Raw genomic sequence first — 15,201 nt, forward strand, 5'->3', positions numbered from 1 at the left:
TGTGAGAGGTTGCAACATTCTCAATTAACAAAATATGTAAGCACAGTTAAATATTGTTTAATATTCAAGAAAATTTACACATTCCCCATTCAAATAAAAAACAATGTTTTAAAGTTATTTTTATGATTATAAAGTTAGCCTGCAAGGAGGTCCAGAGTCCAATTTTATTTCAATTCAAAAATTTTAGAATAGTTTTTTTTTCTCTCTGTTTTGCACTATTTGAGCTATTGGAAGCAATAAAATTAATCTCTAAAGGAATAAGTCAATGCTCCTTCCATAATGCCACACTCTTCACTCAAATGTCTAACATCTACTGGAAGGATAAATAATACTCAACTTCTAAATCAGTGGTTTATAAACCATATCCTCTTCAAACAGAGCAGCTTTGTTTATATCTACAGTACTTTATATACTAAGCTCCTGCACAAGATTTCAATTATAGACAGGACTCCACTCCAAAATAAATAAATAAATAAAAACTGCTGTCCTAGATTAAAAGTCTCCAAGAGAGAAAAAGACAGATTGAATCAATGCATCTTCTTTCACGCCTTCACCAAAACTCTGCTAAATTGACTGTAAAGGGATTTTTAGAAATTATCTTTAAGGCACCAATCCAGAATAATGGAAAGAATGAGAGGGGAAAAAAAAACATTTGGAAAACTGGAAAGTAGACAAAGAGGAATCAAAAACATAGCAGGGCTGAGAAAACTGAATCCTATGCAAGCAAGAGGAAAAGTCGAGAACTAACCTGATTTTTACTCAGGATTTATAGTACCAGGTACCTCTGAAGGTAACCAATTTGGTAAAAATTGGTTACAAGTCTGTTTAAGATTCAGATGCCCAGATCATTTCTCTTCTGTATAACTGGGCAACCATTCCTCCCTCACCCCAGGAAAACACTGGGAGTGTATTCTCTGGAGAGGATAAAACAGGATCTCTGAGCTAGGTATATATCAAACACATTTGAGGCCAGAGTTTACTGAAAACAGAAAAATTAGGTAAACAAATGCTTTTCATTCACTTGGCTTCCAGAACACTGGCACCCAGGCCTTCACTCTCTAGGTACGAGATGAGTATAGTCTTATCCAAGCACCTGAACCTTCCAAGAGGAAGATCTAAAGACACTGATATTAGCTTGCTGTGCGTATCTCTGGGGCGGGATGCAGGGTATGGGGAGTTAATTGAGGTACCAACCCCTGCTCTCTCCACCCTCAAAGCCATGCCTTGCAAAATTGAGGAGATGAAGGACTTCCTGCTCACGGCCAGACGAAAAGATGCCAAATCTGTCAAGATCAAGAAAAATAAGGGTAATTTGAAGTTTAAAATTCGATGCAGCAGATATCTTTATACCTTGGTCATCACAGAAAAAGAGAAGGCCGAGAAACTGAAGCAGTCCCTGCCCCCCACCCCCACTCCATCTGGCAGTGAAGGAGCTGAAATGAACCAGACATGCTGATCTAAACTGCATTTAAATTTTAAAAATTCTTAAATAAATAAATAAATAAATAGAAAGGCGCTGGGAGTAGCAAATCCTCAAATAATTGGCCCAGCCAATCACTCTACGGCCAAGCTTATGGTCGACAAGTCCCATGCATGGGTTCAGGGTGTCCAATCCCTTTCCATCCCTTACTCTACACTGGCAAAAAAATAAATAAATAAAAGAGACAGAGAGAGACAGAGAGAGAGAGAGAGACAGAGAGAGTTTGGGACATGTGAGAAAAGATGGAAGATAAGACCAAAACAAAGAAACAAAATAGCTACTTGGAGGAAAAAAGCAATGCAAGGAAAAGAAAACTTTCCCTCCCCCCCGCAAAATCAATATTCTCAGAGTATTAAGTAAATATAGCAAAACCATATTAAATAACAGTGTGTTGTTAAAAAGGACTTCCCAGTTTTTTTAAAGAGGAGCTCTTGGGAATTAAAAACATGATATCTGCAATTAAAAACTCGATAGAAGAGTTGTAATATAAAATTTATGAAAATCCCAGAAAGTAGAGCAAAAAAAAAAAAGAAGAAGTAGGTGAAAAACAAGCGAATGCCAATCCAGGATATCCAATATCCGAGTCATCGGGATTCTAAAAATGGAGAAATAATCAATGAATTGCAGAAAAACGTCAAGTGGTAATTGAAGAAAACTTTCCAGTACTAAAAGATCTGGGTTTTCATTAGAGAAGCACTCTCCAAGTATCTGGCCCATCATCATAAAATTTCAGAACATTAAATATAAAGAGAAGATCCTACAAGCTTCTAGAGCAGGAACGGGGGCAGGGGAGACCAAATTCCAAATATTAGGAATTAGAGTGGTTTAACGCTTTTCCGAGGTAATTTTAGAAGCTAAAAGACAACAAGTAATGATCTCTAACCTAGAATTCTGCAACTGGACACTCAAGTGCAAGGGCAAAATAAAAAATTTCAGGCAAGCCAAGTCTCCAAAAAGGTTACTTTTTATGTACTCTTTTTCGGGGGAAAATTTCAAGCATACTGTTGAATATGCTTTTCCAGAACAAGTGAGTATACCATGATAAAGGGAGACACAGGATACACGCAGCACAGGATCCAAGATGAGAGCGAGGTACGAACCAAGGACACTTGGAAAGGTAGATCTCGGGATGAAGGGAAGTGCACCAAGCATGGGGACAAGTCCAGACCGGAGCAGGACAAGAGGCGCCAGGAGAAACTTTCTCAGGCAAATGAAATCTTAGAACACCGGATGCATCCACAGTCATCGATCGAGAAGGATTTAGCCCACTGATGAAGAGCTCGAGAGCAAAAGCAAACTGAACGAGGCAATTAACAGAAAACGAAAACGTGTCCGGGGAAACAAGAGGGAAATGTTTAATTACACGTCTCCATCAAGAACAGCACGTAACGCTGTCATTCAAAGAAAACTTGTTTTCCTATTCACAACACCTCTGCTCCCAAATGTGCGAGAGTTTGTCCCACAGCGAACAGTCGCCACTCTCCAGACGCCAACCTGGTGTCCCACCGTTCGATTCCCACACTCACTGCTTGAATGTAGTGCAGATCCCCGGGTTAAGGACACCACGTCAGACACCAGTGGCAAGTCCCAGTTTATCACCTGTACGTCTGACCAACCAGCTGTAAACTGGGGCTCCCACGCTCCCCAACTCAGGTTCAGTCATTTGCTATAACCGCTCACAGAACTCAGAGAAACACCTTACTCACGTTCATTCAGAGGAACAGCTGAATGATGAGGGACCAAGGGACCAAGGGCGAGGTCTGGAAGGTTCCGTGAGAGGGCTTCGTCTCCGTGGAGCTGGGGTCCCCACTCTCTTGCGTGTAGACGTGTTCACCAACCCAGACGCTCTCGGTACCCCTTTGTTCAGAGTTTTTCTAGAGGTTCCATCACGTAGGTATGATTGATTCATTCACGGGCAATTCACTCAGTTTCCAGCCCCTCGGACGTTCCAACGCCCCCGCCACGTCAGCCAGTCATCTCGTTAGCTCAGAAAAGACATTCCTGTCACACCGACATCCCACGGACTTTAGAAGCTCCTGTGTCAGGAGCTGGAGTCAAAGACCACGTACCGTTGACCCTTAAACATAAGGGTCGGCTCCGCTTATACATGGTTGTTGTTTTGTTTGTTTTCCTCCTCGACGGCCCTTCGTGTCCGCGGGTTTCACATCCGGGGAGTAAACCAACCACGGATAGAAGGCAGTGTTTTCTCATTCTCAGCAGCAGATTCGCAACCGCGTTTCCCAGCCCCGGACTGCCAACCACCCGAGGATGGAGAACAGTATTTTCACATTCCCAACAGCAGATTCCCGCACGCAAATTCCCACCCTGGGATTGAAACTCTGAATTTGGTGGAATCTGCAAATGCTAAGGGCCAACTGTAGTTAAGTTTTTTGGGGAGGAGTCAAAAGTTATATGTGGCTTTTCGACTGTGTGTGTTGGGGGGAGTTGGCACCCCAACTCCCATGTTGTTCAAGGGTCGAATGTATCTGAATAAAAGATACTCGTGGTAACCCGCCACTCAGGAAATTACAAGGGTCTTAGGAGTTCTGTGTGGGGAACTGCAGGTAGAGACCAAACATCTATTTCTTATTACATCGCAGTCATTATAATTTTAAACACTGAATATTGATTTAGCCAACATCAGAATAAAACTACACTGAAAAGCATGATGGGAATGGGTGAGGAAGAACCAAGTTTCATATCTCATAGTGAAAAGTGCGCCCGAGACTGAAAAATCATAAGTAAAAATACAAGCATATAATTTAGATACAAAGGCATAAACACACACACACACACACACACACACACACACACACACACACCACAGCTAAAGGAAATGAAATGTTTTCTTGGGAAAGAAGGGAATGAAAGAGTAGGAGCAAGAACCAGTGTTTTTGCAAAACAAGCTAGTAGAAATATCTGGCTCTTTAAATTGGATGCATATACAACTTCGATGAACTCTTAAGAATAAAAAATGAGGAAAAGCAACAGGGAGAGGGCTACAGGCACAGAACAGCCAAATTAGTCTTCCTCGGTTTTTGTAAATGGCGGTGCCTCCTAGAAGCATATCCATTTTCCTCTTGGAATCGAGTATTGGACTGAAGTCCTCCATAAACAGGAATTATAATGATCTTATATTACTCATAATTTTATTAAAATCTTCCAAGTATGTGTTTTTCATAATCACTTGGAGGAAGAAAGGGCAGAAGTCAGTATATGAGTCATGTTTCTAAAATGGCTTAATCATCCGGCCTAAAAAAAAAAAAAAAAAATCATGCTCTAAGACTTCCATTTTTCAAATGGCAATTTTTTTCTAATTTTCTTCTCTCCATCACCCCCCTTCCTCATCTTGTTCTTCCTAAGAGCCTCAAACAGTCCCCACCCACAAGTCATCATCATGTGCCTTCCTGGAGGGTGAGGGTGAGGGGAGTGTTGATGGCATTGGATTGTGAAACACTTCTTAGGAGGAAGCCGAAATGTGCTGACCTGCGTACACTATCAGTGGTGTGACCGTGCTGGGGATTGGGGGTAAAAAAAAAAAAAGAGGCAAACGAAGAATGTAGCACAGCACCCACTAAGTTCCTAAAAGCGCGGAAGCTCACACATTCCCTCTCAAACTCCATGGAGAAGAGAAGTTAAAAAAAGCATCCCACCAGCTCCCCCCCTCACCCCCACCACAATCCCCACTGAAAACGCCCATCACTTTGTCTGCACGTGCAGAAAAGAAGGAAACGGATTTCGGTGTGGCTGCATGGTAGTTTCCAACAAAGTACACCTTTGACAGGACTATAGAATGGCTGCGGGAACACTGGGTAAGCGAGCAAGGATCCACAGCAAATAGAAGAGGTAGGTCGCTTAGTAGATTATTTAGTTTCTCCCATCAGACTATGGTAATAAAAGCAAGAGGAGAAAAATATGTGTGTGTGTGTGTGTGTGTGTGTGTGTTTAAATCACAAGGTATTAAGTAGGGAGTTCTAGAAGAGAAATACATCTCAAATTGAACCAGCATCTATTGAAAACCTAGTAAGTGGCTGACATTAAGCTCAGGGCGTTCACCTTCATCATTCTCTCATTTAATCTGATTTAAGGATGCCATATGTGCACTCCAGAGTTTGTTCTTTGTTGTTAGATACACTGTCTGTGCCTGTGTTCCCCCCACACACACACCCCACGCCCAGGACAATACAGCGAGGCTGCGGCAGCTCTGCCTTTGCCCTGAATGGACAATCTGATCGGACTCCAGGTCACTTCACAACGATTTCCACTGCCTCATGGGGCCAAAAGAAACCAGCTTTACCTATTTGCCGTTTTTCAGTGACCGAATCTCAAATTTCTGAACCATGAATGAATGCTGTTTAGAATAAGTAACAAGTGTTTTGTCATCTCCTTGCTTCTCCTATTCCTGGTAATATTTATTTACCACCAGGCAGCAATGAGTAAATACATGGAAGCAGGCAAACATTAGAGAGACTAAGAAAATATGACATTCCAAAGACAGTTACAAAAATAAAATGCTCAACTTAACATTCTATGCGTTAAATTAACTTTGAGCTACATTGTTGCAAAGGACATATAATTAAGTTTCAGAAGTCCATTTAAAAAGATTAGCTAAATCTGTATATGCTGATACCGAAAAATCTTTAAGACACATAGTTGAGTTAAGAAAGCTGTTTCAGAGAAATTTATACAGCATGTCCAGTTGATATCAATTATATAAACATATATGTGCAAAATCACATTATATGTAATATACATATAGAGAGAAAATGCATGGAGAAAATGACCAAAAGTTTACAAAATCAACTGATATAGCAAAGGGATGAAATCAGGGTGGGTTTCTGCTTTATTTGTAATGCTTGAATGGGTACAGAGAGAAAGTACACAGATGTTCATTACATCACTTAAAATTCCTAAAATAAGAAAAATTTTTAAAGAATTGCTGAGGAGAAAAAGCTATGCCCGAGCTCTCACAGTGGTCACCCGGTGATCGTGGCCTGAACTTCAGCCCGCCACAGTGAGGCCGCGCCTGGAATCCTGCTTCCTTCTGCAAGGGAGACAGGAAGAGAAAGCACTTCCCCTTGGGTGCCAACCTAGTTCAAGTGGGGCCCTCCACTGTGTCTGCACCCGTGGGAGGTGGGCATTCCAACCCAAAGGTGAGCCACTCCAGAGAACATACTGCATTATCACCGTGAGCCAAAGAGAGGCCCCAAACCTTCTCCCAGCTTTTGGGCTTTACACCCAGGAGACAAAGGCCAATTTCCTGCACAGATGAGATGGCACTGAGCCAGACGGAGCTCCCTTCCTCCGTTCCAGACCAAGACCCTACAAAGCATTGGGAGACCCCAGATACATAACAGAAAGCGGGTAGGGGCATCAGAGGAGGGTTAGAGAGGATTCCTGGGCCTTCTGCCATCACCGTAGGGTGGAGGGGGCTCAATGCGCTCTGTAGAAGTGAACACCTCATCCCACAGTCCCATGTGACTAAATCACAGCAGTCTCAAGGGCTATGGTCAGCTAAAGTGCCCCTCCTTGAATCTCACTGGGCTTATGGTCAATATTGGGTCCAAAAACCAACTTGGAAGCCGCCTTTGGTAAAAAAAAAAAAAAAAAAAAAGGACATTTATATAGGCCTGTTGGGTGGAAGAGGCTCTAAACCTATAAGATCCACTTATATGCAGAAGTCACAGTTATATCTCCTGGTCTCAAAGGCCTGGAGGACAAATGACGCATCACAATGGCACTAGGCTCTGTGTGCCCTGCCAGCCTGGTCTGTGGACCTCCACACCCAGCTCCCCTGGGCTTAAACGCCCCCACACAGCTGTGCAGGGTTCTGCTCCCACAGCTGTTGGGCTCCTGCTGTTGCTGTCTGTCCGGGCCGTCTGTCCTGGCCGCTGCCCATGTCCTCGGGTCGCCACCCACATCCTGCAGCTCCTAGAATTAGAGGAGCAGTCCCACCTCCGAGGAACATGCCATTTCTAACCATCTCAAAGAGTCAAGTTTTCAAGTGATCACACCAGCCTTTTTCCCCTCAGGAGACACACTTGACACACGTAGCTCAGGACACCTGAGGAAGCGTCCTTGATAGCTCACACACCTTCACTCTCTCCAAACCTGGATGGAGTTCCCTGCCATCCAGGTGTCCAGTTAGGTGGCATTCCTTACTGCATCTTTGTTTCTTTACACAATGTTCCCAGACTCCCCAGGACCTAGCTATCACTAACACGCTCTCACGTAAATACGGAAAGATGAGCATTGAACGTAGTGAGAGTGTGACCATTTGGTTTGGAAGGTCACTTTTACCATTACTAGCTGTATATAACCTGAGCTGTCAACAAGCATGCCCCTCAGGGTTCTCATAAAGATTAAATGGCATGTAAGTGAAGTGCTTAGCACAGCTCCGTCTCGTACAAAACCTCCAAGGGAGTTCTCCATGTCTGTCTCAGAGCCACCTGGGGAGGCGTGCAGAGGAAGCCTCATTACGACTTTCTACACAGAGACGTACATATTAAAGACCTGTATTCTAACCTAGAAACTGTCTCACTTCTTTAGTATTGCCTCCTTAGGACACTTCCATGGAGAGTGGGAATTCTGAAATTATGCCGGATTGATTTTGACTTTGTTTCTGGGAACTTCACATAAATGGCATTCGTAGAATTATAGATCTTAATACTGGCAGGGCCATTAGGAGATCACGTGGTCTTCTCCACCTTCAGGTGAAGTCTTCTTATCCCCGTTCGGAGCCAGGACAGCTCAAACAGCTTGTCTAGGGTCTCACAGCTAGTGAAGGAGCGAGGCTCAAAGGCAGCGGGAAGTGAGAATTCATGCAGTAAAGTCAGGACGCTTGGTCACTTCCATCGCATGTAAGTGTCCATGGTTCTTGGTATCAAACTCTGCACTCCCTAAGAACCAAGAGAGTTTTGGGACAATTATCATGCTTGTTCACTGCTGTCCCCACGGGCCAGTTACAATTATTTAAGAGTCTTAGAGATCAAGGAAACGATGATTATGATAATGACAAGGTTAATGGCATTCTGTCATCCTATTGGTTTGCTTTTTGGTTCTGAGAATTGCAAAACGACAGTGAGGGATGTGTTTCAAGTAAGAAAAAGCGATAAAGGAACAGGGGACAAACACAAATCCTCGCCAGGGAATAGAAGGCAGGTAAAGAACTGAGTTACCTTCCCCGCCTCTCCTGGACAGATGCACACCTTTGGCAAAGGAGTGGGAGGTGGTGACCTCTGTTTTCAATCCAGCTGGATTGTTGGGAGCTGTAGCACACCACCCATGTCACAGAGCAGGAGCATAGGGCAAAACACAGGGCTTAGAGGAGCCGCTGGCAAGAATCGACCACATTCGAAGGAGAGAAAGAAAAACTGTCAGTGCAGGTGAAATCTTCATTCGTTTCGCTCTCATACCAGGTGACAAGCAGCAGAGCAAAACGAAAAGACTGACCTGGTCATGGGTCCTTGGCACCCATCCCATCCTTCCAAGAAAACCGAGCATCTGACTCCAAAACACCACCTCAGGACTTCGTTTCTTAGAAAGCTCTCTATGAAGAGGAGAAGGTGGCTACATCTCATGCCACATCTCACTGCAAATCTGCTGTAAGCTGCCACCAACGTCAAGTCCAAGTCCAAGCTTATCTCCTTCTCCCTCCTCTCCGCTGCTGGTCGTTCTTCCCTGCCACCTGCATGGCACATTCCCTCCTCTCCTTCGATTCTTTGCCCACCTGGCTCTTCTCCTGTCTGAGGCTATGATTACTGGGATGACACTGCAAGCTAAGAAAGCCACTAGCTAGCTTACAGCCCACCCACTTAACGATGAGAACACGCGAAAATGGCTGCCACTTTCATATCGCGTTGATAGTCCCATGCTATTCTGAGATTTTATAAACAGTAATCATACCTGTTTAATAGCATACCTGAAATTTGAAGTTATACATGCAGTCACCTGCTTTCCTCACCAGGTGGCACCGAGACTTTATGACCTAAGGCCTGGGTCCCTTCCAGACTCAGGTCTGTATTTGGAGAAATACACATTAATTTCTTAAAAGAAGTGGCTGGGATATGAATGTTCAAATGTGTATGTTTCTGTATGTTTACATTGAAAACAATAACTTTCTAACTAGAACTTGTTAGAAGAAATTACAGATTGCCCTATTTACAATCTCTTCATAAAAAAACTCCTTCAAAGCAAAACTTAAAAGGAATCGAATTCATGTTCAATTAATAGGGCTCATATTCACCAAATACGTGTTTTATAAGACAACAGTGTGATGTTACCTCCAGACCAGTAACTTAAAACTGTGAGTGTGGGTTATGCCAAATCTACATTCAGCCCTCGGTGGTTAGTTCCCCAGAACTCCCAGCCTAGACCAGCAATAAAAACGTAAGTTTTCCAAATAAACGGTGTGAGCCTAATCTGGAAGACAAAGCTGCCAGTTTCAGCCCTGTCTTCTCCCATACTAGCCACACTAAAACTGACTTTCTAACACGGCTAGTTTACCACTTTTTCTCTCCCCGCCGGCTAACCAGCAAACGTTCTCTGACAAGGACCAAGTTAATGCTCCTCTCGCAGAAGGTTCTGGCGCTTCGCACTTGTCTCAGCTTGCTCTTATTAAATTTCTGACGTGCCCCAGCTCCCTGAGCCACGTTTGTTCCCTTCCTTCCCCTGCCTCCCTCCTCTCTGCCCGGGACTCGTGCAGCATTTTAATCTCTGCAGTTAGCCACAGTGCCTCCTCCGACAGCCACACAGACAAGTCAAGGGAGGAACGCAATGGTTGCTCCTGAGACACACACGAATGTTAGCATGAGGGGTTCTGAGTCACGGCCGCTTCGTGCGCCCGACCCCCTCCGCATTTTCCAGTCGCCACTCCAGAAATCAAACGAAATAGTATAGGACTGTGAATTGGTTTTATTTTTACCTTGGCGTGTGCTCAGTTAAGAATGGGCGCACAGACGGTGTTGAGGTGAAGGTCGTACTGAAATACACACTTGGATGTAATGCATGGCCCCAAGCGAACTCCCATTACATCCCCTTGCCTCTCCCATCAGCTCCAGGAACAACGCGTCTCCTCCTGCGTGGCTGCCACTCACTGTCCCTTCCTCAACCCCAGTCTCCCCTTCTCCTTGGCCCAGGCTAGAATGCAGTGCAGGCTCACAGCTTCTCTACCACCCCCTCGCCCCTAAAACAAACAGAATGCTTTGGAGGATTTTAATGTTGCGAAGATAGAGGCGGAATTTTTTTAAAAAGAAAAGAAAAACGAAAAAAGAAGAAGAGGAAAAAAGAAACACATGCAGGGAGAACCACCGTACGTCTCGAAAGCATCTGAGTGGCATTTACGCCCATAATGCCGCATCATCCAAGTGGATCGAGTGATTTCTCCTAGCTGTTTCTTGACGCTTCTTCTGCCTCTTCTTGAGATCCAAGCTTCAGCCAAACACCCCTTTGAATTCAGGGGCTGAAGCTACTCGGTCTCCTCCTTCAGTAGACATTTCTTTCCCTTGAGTCTTCAGACCCATCTTGCAAATAACCCTGAACAGGAGGACATGAAAATGAAAAGATGCATCTTTAACCGTATGGCGGTACCAGGAGCTTTTGCTTGCATGCCTTACCACACTGACACTCACCTCATCGGCTGTGAGGTCCTATGTTTGTCGCCATCTCCCCCACGGTGCAGATGAGGAGGCCGAGGCTCAAAAAAGCTAGATGATTTGCCCAAGATCACACGGCTATTAAGAGACACATTAAACTTTCTAATAGGTACCTTCGCTCCTGATATCTCAGAGAAAACTTCAAACTGCCTTGATCTCAAAACTGTCCTATTTCTGGTAATAAGGGTTGCAGCTACCTAAATACGATCAGGTGTCATCTTCTTGGCAAAGTGACTTAGAAGAATAAAGGGGCATGCAAGGGGACAGTTGGAGGGGGATCACTGGGCCCAGCGACATTGCTCACAGACCTCCTCTGCATGTATTTAAGCAGTTAAGGAGCCATGGGGCTAACAAAAAGTCTTTTTTAAAAACGAAGTGCCTTCTGGGAAGATTAAGCCTCTTTCAGAGACACCCAGACTAGCCGGATAAACCACGGGAGTTGCCCAGTAGAGCAATTCAAGTGTAGAATGTTTAACCACCAGTCAAGAGGTCTTTAAAAATAAGGTGTTCTTTATACAATGGAATAGCATACAGCAATGAGATTGAATCAGCACAAACCACGTGAATAAATCTCCCAAACATGACTAAATGAAAGAACTCAGACACCAAATAATACACATATGATTACCTTTTATAAAGTTTGAAAATGGGCAAAACTAATCCATGGTGTTTTAAGACAGGATACTGGTTACCCTCGGATGATGGGTGGAGGTGGGGCATAAAACAAAAGTTTGGCGTTCCCCATGTTCATTGCCTCTGAGTGGGGGTAACAGGCCCCAGAGTCAGACAGAACTGGGTTCAAATCCTGGCTCTGCAACGGGGTGACTTTGAACAAGTACCTTCAGCTCTCTGTGCCTCGGGTCTTGTCATCTATAAAATGGGGCTGATGATACCTTCCTCCAAGGGTTGCTGTGAGAAGGAAATAAAACACTGCATGTGAAGGGCCGGCAGCCTGCGTAGGTGCCGTAATAAACGGTGGCTGTGATTATCCCGCCCCTGCTGCCTGGCCTGAGAGCAGGATCAGAGACCAGATAGGAGAGAGCACAGACAGAAGGAAAGGGGGGGACCGAACCAGCCTGATGATCAAAGACGTGCAAAGTCTACCCCAAAGCCGTGCACAGCGCTGTTTCTTCCCTCCGCGCTGCCCACACCGTCTCCTGCACCTGCTGCCTACAAGTGCAGGCCAGCCCGATGTGGCCCAGACAAAGCCGTCGTGGTCCCATCCACACGGGCCCTTGCTAGGGCACGTGACACTAGTCTGATAAACTAATTTGCGCTGACACTCTCACCGCGTTGCCGGCAGCTTACTGGGTTACCCGCCTGGTTAAGCAGAATTTTAACCAGAGTCTTATGGATGGACATACACGACCTTGACCCAGGCTGGTTGGACTCCATCCTATCCTGGCAAGAAGCCAGGTGGGGTCAGAGCTGGGGTTGAGGGAGACAACATAAACAGGGTTGCGTTAAGGTTGGGGCTGCGGGAGCGAGCCGGGGCCAGGCTGTAGGGACGTGCAGGCTTTCTTTCCCGACTGCACGATAAGAGCCAGATGACCTGCGTGTTCTCCACCTAAGAGAGAAGACAGGTGTCCCTCCGGAGTACTCCGTCAGCTAAGAGGCCCATGGCCCCTGGGAGAGCGGAGCAGAGGAAGACCTTCTGGTCTTGACTTGTATGGTCAAAGGATGTCTTAGGGCCCCCACTCAGGGAATACTGGTCGGCAAGCAGAAGGAGCAAACTGCTAATGTCCGCAACACGAGTGGGCGGCAGGGGAGGGAGGGGGTGTCAAGCTGAAGGGGAAAAGCTGGACTCAGGAGACTACGTGGAATTTTGGATCAGGCAAAACTTATCTACCCTGACAGCAAGCGTGAGGCCAGCGTTGTAATCGACTGCAAAGGGACAGGAGCATTTTCTGAGTAATGAAAGTGTCCCGTAACTTGACCAAGGCGGAGGTTACCAGGGCGTGTGCATTCGTCAGAACCCATTGAACTGTACGCTTGGACTGGGTGCAACTTATTTTATGCAAATTATCTTGTAATAATAGTTGCTTTTAAAAGGGAAAAAATGGGTGTCTCAGTCGTAGAGGTTGTTCCACCCAAGTGGCCTCAGTAAGGAGAACCTCGGTAAGTCATACCATTGTGGGGGCACAAAAAATAACTTTCTTCCCACCTTCTAAGTTCCTCTAGCCAGGCAAATAATCAAATTAACATGAAGAGGATTAGCAGGAGAAAATGTCTAAAATTTATTATGGATGCACATGTGGGGATGCCATAAGAATATGATACCTGAAGATGCATCGGACAGTGGAGGTTTACCTGCCATTTTGGACAAAGGAGAAGGGCAGGAGTCTGAGATTTTTAAAAGGAAAGCAGGCAATTCACAGGTAGACAGGGAAAGAGTAACCCTGTGGCTAAACAGATTCTCGCAGGCCCACCCAGGAGCAATGGGACATGGAGGGAAGTTCGACAAGCAGGCTTGCTAGATTTCTCCCCGTCTGCCACATTTCGTTTATGTTCTGGTGCTAAGGTTACGCTCCCTTCCGGTAAGCAGGTTTGCCTGGTTGAACTCCTTCAGGCAGGCAATAACCAGCTCAAAATCAATATCCCAAAAGGCGCATTTGCGGGAGGCAAAACGTCGGCCTCCGCAGCCTCCATCATTCTCTCAGCGCATCGACATTTGTTCAGTACCTTACAGAGAGCGAAGCACATTCCTCCCCCACCCCTTTCCATCATCACGCCCACCCTATGAGGGGGGCATGGTGACTGCCACTTCATAGCTAAGGAAACAGAGAGGCGGCATATGCCGGCTGAAAGAGCTGGGCTAAGTCTACTGACTCCGGACCCCACCATCTTTCTTGGAAATGGCCTCAGAGATCACCCCGGTTTAAGGAAACTCAGGTCCAGAGAGTGTAAATAACTCGACAAAAGCTGCACTGCTGGTTAAGGACAGAGGCCGGATGGAAGGCGTGCCTCCTCCCACAGCAAACGGAATGAGGAATTGTCAACTGGAATCATGCTGGATGGAGGCTAGAAGGTGTGCTCTCATTCCCCCCTCTGCAAGGCTTCCAGACCCAGGACAGAGAAGCAATCTTCAACAAAAGCGAAGACTCACTCGGACTCCACCTCTCCTTGGGGGAACACCCCCCCTACCCCACCCCCTTGAGTCTCCAGGGTCTTGTAACTTTAACAAACGACAGCACCGTGCACACGCATTACCTCACCACAGTCTGGCTGATTTCCTAGCAGCAATTGTCCAGAGCTTGCTCCATTTCCCCCCTTCTGTTGGCCGTGCACCCTTCGCCCATTCCTCCCTGCTGAAATCACAAAGCTCTGACCCCAGTGAGCCCGCAGGGGCCTCCACCTCCTCCTCAAAGTCCTTGCATCAGAAGGAGGGGCCCCTGGTGCACAGGGCTGGATCCCGCGACCCCACTAGCTCTATATTCTAATAGCTTGTATGTATGCAGAGTAGTGGGAGACACACGATGGTGTGTACGGAGGGGGTAAAGTCCTGGGAGAATCACAAGGAACACTGATGAGGGTAAATTTTGGGGACAGGGATTAGAGAGTGGGAGGAGGGACGATTCCACTTCCTGTTCTATTTCTTTTCTGTTCGACGTGAATTTTCCAACCAGTGTACACGAATTACACTTATTTATTTATGCCAGTGAGGATAGTCTGGGTCGGGACATTATACACACACACACACACGAGAAGTATTACTTTCTGAAAATAAAATAAGCACCTAGAATGCACCACCTCCCTTCCTCCACAATGACCAAAACATGCAACAACTTAAATAATAGAAAAACTATGAATGATTCACCCAAATGGGATGGAGCCAGGGAGGGGTGTGGGAAGGAGGGGCCCTGTGAGCGGCATCCGCTGCCCGTCCTCAGTGAATGCATCACTCTCCTTTAAGCCACTGTCCCCCCTGTTCTGCACCTTCACTGGGGTCCACTCCTGCCTGTCATTTTAGTCACCTGTGTGCTGCTTTATGCCCTAGCCCCCAACACTCCTCAGATTTATAGTCTGTTTCGGGCAAGGACTGTCTTACTCTTCTTTGATGCTTTTCAG

At 45.8% G+C, this 15,201-nt stretch overlaps 1 long non-coding RNA gene and 1 pseudogene across 3 annotated transcripts; one reads left to right on the plus strand and one right to left on the minus strand.

Annotated features, from left to right (window-relative positions):
- Window positions 1-1,206: 1,206 nt before the first annotated feature.
- On the plus strand, window positions 1,207-1,483 carry LOC120601095 (60S ribosomal protein L38-like; annotated as a pseudogene).
- A 5,608-nt stretch (window positions 1,484-7,091) lies between these two features.
- LOC120600965 (uncharacterized) lies at window positions 7,092-14,467 on the minus strand. Of its 3 annotated transcripts, none has more exons than XR_005652325.1 (5): window positions 14,344-14,467; window positions 11,973-12,042; window positions 11,110-11,211; window positions 8,659-11,014; window positions 7,092-8,379 (listed from the first exon to the last, which is right to left on the minus strand). It is a non-coding gene; the product is annotated as an uncharacterized LOC120600965 (long non-coding RNA). The 3 variants fall into 3 exon arrangements; XR_005652324.1 differs by having other exon boundaries at window positions 11,762-12,042; XR_005652323.1 differs by having other exon boundaries at window positions 11,110-12,042.
- Between the last annotated feature and the right edge of the window lie 734 nt (window positions 14,468-15,201).

The sequence above is a fragment of the Pteropus medius genome, unplaced genomic scaffold (genome assembly GCF_902729225.1).
Source record: "Pteropus medius unplaced genomic scaffold, Ma_sr-lr_union100, whole genome shotgun sequence".
NCBI classification, from domain to species: Eukaryota; Metazoa; Chordata; class Mammalia; order Chiroptera; family Pteropodidae; genus Pteropus; species Pteropus medius.